Below are 9506 nucleotides of genomic sequence, written 5' to 3'. Positions count from 1 at the left end.
CCAGGGGCTTCAGGTCTGTCTCTTGTCGGCAGAAAATATCTAGATTTTCATCCACTCTGACAATCTCTGACTTTTAGCGGGGGTTGAGCCCGCTTTTCACTCACAAGGTCGCTGGCAGCTTGGACCTATTCCCTTATACGGCTTGTCCTGCCGCTTCTCATTTCTCTGTTAACCTGTTCTTACTTTTTCCTTTTTTTAATGAGATCAATACCTGTCCCCCGACAAGAGTTGCATGCCGTCACACGCTCCGGTCCGTGGCGGCCCCGGCCCTGCCAGCAACCGCCGTGCGTCGACACACATAGACTTCAATCCTGGCTCACCGTGGACCATCGGCTTTCTCGAGGCGTATGTCACCTTCCGGGCCCCTGGGCCCTCCTGCTGTTGGGGTGGGTGTCTGAGTAGCGAACCCTCGAGAAAGGAAAGGGCGCCTGAGCTGCTCCGGCTCCATCAGTGACCCAGGAAACACAGTGGCTTTCTAACCCAGGCCTGTGTGGGGCCGGCCACGCACACGTCCAGCAGTCCGGCCACGCACTCGTCCAGCAGTCCCGGCTACAGAGGTAAATGGTCACAGAAGGCGCTGTGGTTCTTTCTACATCCTGACAGAGAAGAAACAGCGATGGCTTCCAGCTCTGTTCCCGGGACCCCCCACTCCGGGCGCTCTACACCCTACCCTATCTGCACACTGTGCGCTTGACATAGAACCAGGGCCCGGACATCCGCGACTCACCGAGCCGCCCGCGGGCCGTGTTTGTCTCTTAACCTGCCGCCTACATGAGCATCTAGGGTCAGACACCGACCTCGGGCGTGTCCTCTGTTTAGGCCTAAATGAAAACTCTTCTTAAATTGCTAAAGGTTCGGGTCTCCTTTTGTGGACCCCGAGGGTCACCTTTGGGTGGCGTGTGACTGGGGGCGGCTCTAGCATCTCGTCTCCCTCCTCCTGTAGCTGTCCCCGTGAGGTCTTGCGACCAGAGCAACTGGTCGGACCCGAGGGTCCTCGTCCCTTTATCCGCCACCCGTTGGGGAGAAACTTGAATTTCTCTTGTCTCTGGCTCCCCTGACCTCACGTGCCGTGTCAGGGGAGGGGGTGGTGGTCCCTGCTTCTCCGTGCCGCCTGCACCTTCCCTCTCATCTCAGCTCCAAGAAGTGTCTCCTTCCTCTTGGCGCCTCTGCGCCCGGGGCCGGGCCGCTTCCTGTTTTACTCGCCTTTCACCTGACTTCCCCATTTCCTGGCTCCCCCTTCCCTCTTTCTGCCCCCGAGGCACCAGCTGGTTCCCCCCAGGCTGGTGGCCTTGGATTCAGTTTCTCTTTTTTTAATCTAAGATTTTTGCTTGTTTCTTTGTTGCTATTTTCTCCTTCTGGTTCTCCTAACTGAATCTAATTCTAACGTATCCGTGTTAGAAAGATTTTCAGTTTTACAGCGTGAGACTCATTTTACAGCCTTGACCCAGCTGAGGTTTCTGCTCCTGATGAGATCTGCAGCTCAGCAGCTGTTTTCCTTCCGAGAAGTGGCCGCAGCCCTCGAACGCCCCTCAGACATCTGGCTGCTCGGTCCCGAGCCAGCCGCCTACCCGCACTCTTGGGTTTCATTGTCTTTCTAGCGTCATTTCAGAAAGGATCTCATTTATTTTAACATTAACCCTTCCTTTCCAAGACCGAGATCCGAATGCTCTTCGATTTTCTTCAGAATTTTGTAAAGCGCCATCTATACAAATACTCCACATTTCTCACTAAATCTTGGGGTGTTTGCGCTGCTGCTTTAGGGAGTGTGTGTGCTTGGGGCACCGCCTCGTGCGTTAGTTCGTGGCACTTTCCAGAGTCGCGTTCCCCCAGTGGTCTTCCTGTCACGTGCGCAGTGGCAGCATCCGGGGAAGTGATATTGAGGGGTGCTGGGGGGCCCCATCGGTGGCAACCCGGAAGGGCTGGGCCCGCAGCTCTGCCCAGGGTGCCCAGTGCCCAGCCGGCGCCTTGCAGTGCAGTCCCGGCCGGAGCTGGGCCACGGCAGGGGGACCAAGGACGAGCACATCACTCGTTGACATCCTCTCCTTTTTGGGGAGAGGACTGGCAAACACATCTCGATGTCGCCTTCCTGAGGGAGCAGCAGGAATGGGGCCAACTGACTGCAGTAGCCAGCGGGGTGGCCGCTCCCCCCGGAAGGCAGGGGACCGGGGTGGAGGAGAAGCGCGGGCAGGGCTGGCCATCCGGGAGGCGTCTGCCTCGGGCACACGATTTCGAGCTTTAAGACAGACACTTTGCCGTCACTATGACAAGGTGTCCGTTGTGCAGCTCTTACAAAACAGAGGCAAACGGACAGCTGAAAGTCGCCCACGAAGGCACGCAGGGGGACGCTCTGGCCACCCATGTGCATGACGCGGTGGCACGGTGGCCCCACTCCTCCGTGAGCCTGGAGCGGGTCACAGGCCTGTCGCGAGTGGCTTTCCGCTGTGTGGATGCCCCTCAGAGCATGTCCCAGCCGCCCTCTCCCCAAGTCACGTGGAGGACGCCCCCAGGGCTGTGGTCCCCACCTGCTTCCGCCCTCAGGTTCGGTGGGGGCGCGACATGAGCGAGGCACCCTCGCCTCCACCCCTTCCTGCTCTCCGGCACAAGGTGCAGGGGCCCCCTCCACCCCGCCGTGCCCCCGCCTCCTGCATCTGAGCTCGGCGTGGACTTCCGGGCATAATGGGCGAGCAAGGGGGATGGCGGGGAGCAGGCGCAGGCCCCGGGGGCCGCAGGCATGTGGGTCCGGACTTGGACACCAGTCTCTGCGCCGATGGCCTTTCCTGGGTCTGGGTGGGGCCCACAGTGCTGCCTTCCCAGGGGCCTGGCCTCTAGCTGGCTGCTCTGGCCCTGACCTCTGGCCCCGTGGGGGTACCGAGGGCCCTACTGGGGACAGGGGTGACGTGGAGCAGACCCGTCCCACAGAGCCCTCACCCGCAAGGGCCCGGCTGCCCTCGCGGCTTTTCGGCAGCAGGATGCTCCCCTTTATGGCTCTGCGTCTGCTGGACTTTGTTCCGAAGGCTGGATTCTCTCCCCGCCCAGCCCTTGTTTATTCAGCGAACATGTTTTGCTGGCTGAGTGCCACCTGGCGCTGGGGGACACTGTGCCCTCCCCCAGGACATCCAGGAGCCCTGCCCACGAGGGCTCACGCTGCGTTTACAGAGCACGCAGGGTGCGAGCCCTTCGAACCACACCCGAGTCACCATGGTGCCCCCCATCCCTGGCTCTGGCCGCCTCCCGGTCCCAGGACTGCCCCGGAATCAGGATACGCCCCTGGGAGACCAGCTGACCTGACCCCGGGGTGGGCGGGGTCGACCGAGGGTTCTGGCCTAGGAAACCCCTCGGCCAGGCCTGGTGCCAGGGCTGCTCAGATGCTGGCCAAGGGAGAGGCTCCTAGGGTGCTGGGTACCGTGGGGCAGAGGGGCTGGGAGGGGCTTTCTCAGAGACCCTCAGAAGCTGAGCCAGCTGCTGGGTACAGGGCATGGACAGATGCGGGTCCTCGAGGAGCCCAGCCTTGGCCTCTCTGTGCCCCGAGAGCACTGTCCTGCGGGAGGGTGAGACATCGGACCGGAATCCATTAGCGTCGGGATGACAGCTGGGTGATGTCTTGTCTACCTCTTCCAGGAGTGACCGGCAGCCTGGCAGTCCCTAGGGGCTTCTGGGGAGCCTTGGTGGCGTCAGGCGGGGCGTCTGCTCCCTGCCATGCCCAGTCTGGCAGCCCTGTATGGCGGCCCCAGCGGACCAGCACTCGGCAGCGTCAGCGAGCCAGGTGGGAGGGCAGAACCCGGCATCTGGCCGGGCACACGCCACACACCAAGCTCTGGTGACAATTCAACCCTTCTCTCCCTGGACTATCACTCAGCCTCAACACAGCTGCAGCAACACGGACCCTGAACCCATGAGGCCCAGGAGAGACGCTGACATGGAGACCATACCGTGCGTGGCTCCATCTGTGTGGGCCGTGCAGAACAGGCAAGCCCTCAGGGAGAGGTGGCAGACTGCTGGGTGCCAGCGGCTGGGGGACAGGGGAAGGGATCGACAGCTTTAGGGGTGCAAGGTTTCCTTTGGGAGTCCCCTACGCCAGGACCCCCAGAACCATCAGGGCAGAAGCATGTCCATCCTGTGAGTTTCCTGTGGCTCCTGAACAAATAACCACAAATGTGTGCCTCAAAGATGCACAAACCTGTTCTCAGTTCTTTGGCAGCTTGAGGTTGAAAGCAGATTCGCGGGGCTGAGTTTGTCCGGAGGCCGCTGGGGAGGCCCGCCTTCCTGCCTTCTCCAGCAGCTAGGGGCGCCCACAGCCCCCCCGACATCGCCACACCAGCAGTACAGCANGTCCCCACATCTTCCCTCGCACGCTGACCCCTCGCTCTCTCATAAGGGCCCTGTGAGGCTGCTGAAGTCCCTGAATGCAGCTGACCCCACATCCTGAGGCCCGTGTGGCCCACTCCCACTGGGACTTACAGTTTGCCCACTCGCCCACCCTCACATCTGTCATCTGACAATTACCCGCGGGGTGCCGGTGTGGAGGCGGGACATTCTGAGGCAAACAGGCCTCTTCCCTGCCCTGGAGACATTTCAGCAGGAGAGGCTAGAGGAAGGTCCCAGGCAGGTGGGTGCCGGGAGGGAAGCAGGCAGGGCGGTGTCAGGGGCCGGGGCTTTGCTGCCCAGCCTGTCTGCGACGTGTGTGGCGCGTGAGGGCGGGGGGGGGCTTCACACAACAGGAGCCGTTCCGTCACATGACCCCAGGAACACACGGAGGCTGGCAAGGGCAAGGGTGTCCCTTGGGGAAGGGTGTCCTGTGAGGCGAAACCTCTAGTCTGTGGCGGCTGGAGGTGCAAAGGCTGAGAGCTGGACGCGAAGCTGGCTCACGAGGACCAGTCCACCAGGGCACAGAGGGCCACTGGGTTCTGTAAACTTCGCATGTGAAAACAAACCAACGCACTTACCTGCACGTAGCACGGAGACGTGTGCCTTCCCTCCTCCCGACCCCACTCCTGTCCCCATGCGTCCCGGTGCCACACCCTGTGGAAGGCTGAGCCTCTGGGGGCACTGGAACTCTGTCCTGGGGGCCCCCACTCGTGGGTGGCCTCGCTGAACGGGGGCAGGGGGGCTCTATAAATCATTCCACAATAAACTCATAACCGTTTCTCCTTTTACGGCTTACTTGACGCCCTGTCACCATCAGCTGGTCAGAGAATCACTATTTGTTCTTATCTTTATGCTTTTCTGTTCCTTTTGAAAACACAGCTCTATTTTATGGGGCGAGGCAATAAAAAAGAGAGAATGGGCCGATGGGCAGCGTTTCAGAGCAGGTCGGGGTCCCAGGCCCCTCGGCCCCCGCGGGGCGCCCGCTCCGTGGAGCAGAGGGGCTTCCTCGGCCCCAGCCCGCAGCTCTGACGATCTCTCTGCCGTGAGCTCAGGCGAGAAAGACGTGAAACTGTCCACCTCCGTCTCGACGGCCTGTCAGGAGGCGTGCGAGGGGGAAGCCAATAGATGTCGTCACGTCTGCTCTGGGAATGCCTCCCGCAGCGTGGGGGCTGCAGCCGGGGGCCGAGCCCCGCTTTGCGAGGGGAGAGCAACCACGTAAACGCCCCGTTTAAAATCCCAGCCCTCGACTTCAGCAGAGCACGCTGTGGTCCTGTCCCTGATTATGTCAGCAGTTTTCAAGAAGGTTCTAGTTGGCGAGTCACTTGGTGACCTAAGCACACTGTTCTTTCGGTTAGGGCTCGATTCCAACGAGGTCACCTGACCACAGACCCAGCCCGCACGGCCCGAGCCTTCTCGGCTGGGATGGCGTCTCGAGTGGGCAACGGCCGAGCTTACACAGACGCCCAGACCGGCTGACAGCGCCTATGTCCGGGAGAGGCACTGGCCCAGGCTGGCCCTGGCCCGTCCATGGCATGCAGCGCCCGTGCCCGGAACACAGTGGGTGCGACGCCTGCCATCCAAGGACAAGGCCACAGAGCTGGCGAGGAGGCAGGAATGTGCCTGCCCCACACAAAACGCCCAGAATGTTCCGTAAGCTGAGGAGCTGTGCGGGGCCTTGTGGCCGAGACCGAGGCAGCCACAGGGCTCCGCCTGTCCCCTCTCGGGTCCCCGGCAGCATCTGTTCCCAGCCCTGGGGACGGCGAGGCCCTTGGGCATGACCAGGGCAGCCGTCCGGGTCGTCCCCCAACCTCTCGGCCTGGTCCACGTGCCCCTGACCGTTTCCGGCCTTGCCTTCCTCCCTCCTGAGTCATGTGAGTGTGTGTCCCAGCTGGTGGGATAGTAAAAGGGAGGGGCAAGTCCGGGTGCCACTGGCCGCCACGTCGGGACTTTGGTTGGGGCGAGCACGAAGCACTTCTGGGGCTTTCCGTGCTTCCAGAGGTGACCGCCAAGGGGAGAGTGTACGAAACTGAACAGTCGGCCAACAACCGGCTTCTGGAACGCATCACGTGCCTTTCCTGGAGCCAGTGCTCTAAGCCGCCTGCCTCTGGATGATGACGCTGCGTGGCCTGCGGGACCAGGGCCACGTGCAGGGCAAGGGGACCACCAGGTGCACCACAGGGGCGGTGCCTACAGCTGGAGGCCGAACGAGCGACACCTCCAGGACAGGGCGCGGGGCGGAGCGGACGTTGCCCTGCTGCAGGGGCTTTGCGTGCTCTCCCTCTCACCCTGGAGCATGGGGCTTGGGGGGCTCGGCATCCGGGCCGCAGTCCTGCCCCCCGTGCAGGGTCCCAGCACCCCAAGAGCTGCAGCAGCGGGCCTGGGGCGCCCGGGGTCAGTCTGGGCCCTGGGGGAACCGCCCTGTCTCCAGGAGAGAGGGACTGAGGCCCGCCCAAGTGGCCACCGTGGTCCCGGCCGCCCCAGGACACCCGAGGGGGCAGGACTGGCTGCTGCCCCTGGACAGCAGCCAGAGGGGCTACTGGCAAAGTCTGGGGACCTGGGCCTGCCGTGGAGGAGTGGGGAGGGGCCTGGGGACCGAGAAGGGACCTGCCTCGGCCTCAGGCAGAAGGGACCTAGTGCCTGTAACTGGGAGCACAGTTCCTGCCAGGCGTCCCGGAGTTAGGAGAGGGCTGCGGCACGCACAGTTAGTTGCTGTGAGGCGGCGTGGGACATGGAGCAGGACAGAAATCTGCTCCAGCTCTGCCCGGGCCGTGGAATGGATGTCTCAGGTGTGACACACAATCCCGGGGACAGGCCCGGCCTTGGGGCAGCGGGGACGCGTGCTTGCCTGTGTCCTATGTGTCTGGGCTCCACGAGACCCCGCTACCAAATCTGGGGACGCTGGTCTGCCGTGGGCGGGACCTGGTGTCAGGTGCTGGCTATTTACGCAGTTTGGTTGTACGATTCCCGTTTGTTTTTAAATAAATAAAACAGTAAGTCTTCCGCGTCTTCTCAGCTGGCTGATTGGCCTTGTGGTCCCAGTGCCCTAGTTGAGACAACTTTATAGGTTTAAGTCTCCTGGGAGGAGCGGACAGACGAGGGATCTGGTCTGTTTTTTGGCTCATGGTGGGAGTTTGTTTCATAAGTATTTATCACATTATTTATAAACAACGAACACACACAGCTGGTTCCACAGCTGGGGAAAAATGCCAACCCACGAAGTTACGGTAAAGATGAAATAAGATCAAATGTATCCTCCGAAAATTAAACATATAATTAGCACGTGACCCAGCCATTCCACTCCCGGGAATAGACCCAAATGAAGTAAATGCGTATGCGTGCCCGCCTGTCGCAACAGCGCGCACAGTGGGCCCGCCCGTCGCAACAGCGCGCACAGTGGCCGCAAGGTGGGGCGAGCCAGTGTCCGCCGGCAGACGAATAAACGCGACGAGGGCTGACAGTGTGACGGAGCTTCGTGCATCAATGAACAGAAGTCAGGTGCTGACACAGGCTGGAGCAGCCATGGACCACCACAACACCGTGCTGATTGGAAGAAGCCCGTCCCAGACGGCCACACCTTGTGTGACTCCACCAATATGCACACCTGGAATAGGCGAATGCGTAGCTTTGCAGGGGAGTGGTTGGCAGGGACTGCGGGGGTGGGGAAGGCGGGGCGGGGAGTAATCGCTTAGTGGGTGCAGGGTTTCCTGAGGAAATGAAAGTGTTCTGAAGTTAGGTAGACGTGGTGGTCGCAAAATGCTGGGAAGGTACTGAAGGCCATCACGTGGTGCACGTGAGCAGTTAATTCTATGCTATGTGATGATAGTCGCTTTCGTTTTTAAAAATCACACAAAAGGGGTAGCACATTGGCCCAGAGTAGGGATAACTGCCATCTCTGGCTGTTCGGCGTAGAACAGCCATAGTCAGTTCTGGCTGTTAATGGAAACGCTCCATCTTCCCACCGCGTGCGATCACAACCCCTCTCTCTACAGCCAAAGCCTCGCCGCAGCACACACTTCAGCCTGGCAGCTTCCCACAGAGGGGTGTTCCTCCCAGGAGTCCCGAATAGTGTTAAAGATTACTTGTTAATGATGCTGGTGACCATGGTGATGGTGGTAATTGTGGTGGAGGTGGTGGTGGTGATGACTGTGACGGTGGTGTTGGTGGTGATGGTGTTGAGGATGGTGATAATGGTGGTGGTGGCAGCCGGCGATGATGGTGGTGATGGTGGTGCAGGTGGTGGTGGCGGATGACCGACCTGTGTGCTGGTGGTGCTGGTGGTGACGGCAACGAGGGATTTGGTGATTGAACGATTATGTCAGGCGAAATGATCATTATGATTTATGGCAGATGGCAGGCGGCGGTAGTGATTTGACTGCGGACGGTGGCGTTAGGGTGATGATTTATGTTGAGGATTTATTAACGGCGGCGGCGAATGATAACGGCGGCGCGTTTGTGATTTGTGGTGGGGCGTGGCGGGCTTAATGAGACGGTGGCGATTGGCGGTGGCGGCGGTGGTGGCGAAGACGACGATCCATTGAAAGTGGCGCCGGTGGTGGTGGCGTGTCACGCAGGCGATGGTTATCCTGCGGTGGCAGGACGATCCACCGCGTGACCTGCGGCGCCGGCGGCGTCACGGCGGCGGCAGGCCGGTGATGGCGACGGCAAGCCGATGATTTATGATTAACGACGGCGGTATGACGATGATATGACAACGATCCACATGCAGATTTATCGCGCACCGGAAACAGAGAACCACCTATGCCGATGGCGGTGACACCTGCCGATCGCAGACGGTGAAGAAAGTCCCTAGAAGAAACCTGGAGGAGTAGAGACCACACCTCTAGGATTTGGCTGCTACAGAGGCCCCGCTGTTTGCTTCAGAGCTGGCGCACCCATGCTATTCCCACGGGTGGGGCCAGTGCGCCCAGAGAGGAGGCGACAGCTCTGATCTTGTTCCCCAGGGACGCAGGGGGAGCAGGACGCCATGCTGCAGGGAGAGGAGCCCCACCCTGTCATGTGGACAGCTGAAGTTAGACCCACAGACGCAGTAGCGGCATGCGGCCTTGGTTGTATGGCCTGTAGCAGAGAACATGAGCCTGGAGGGTCTCCACCCTCGCTCAGTGCGGACCTCGTCTGCAGAC

This window comes from Pteropus medius, unplaced genomic scaffold (genome assembly GCF_902729225.1).
Source record: "Pteropus medius unplaced genomic scaffold, Ma_sr-lr_union100, whole genome shotgun sequence".
NCBI classification, from domain to species: domain Eukaryota; kingdom Metazoa; phylum Chordata; class Mammalia; order Chiroptera; family Pteropodidae; genus Pteropus; species Pteropus medius.
This window is presented reverse-complemented; position numbering follows the sequence as displayed.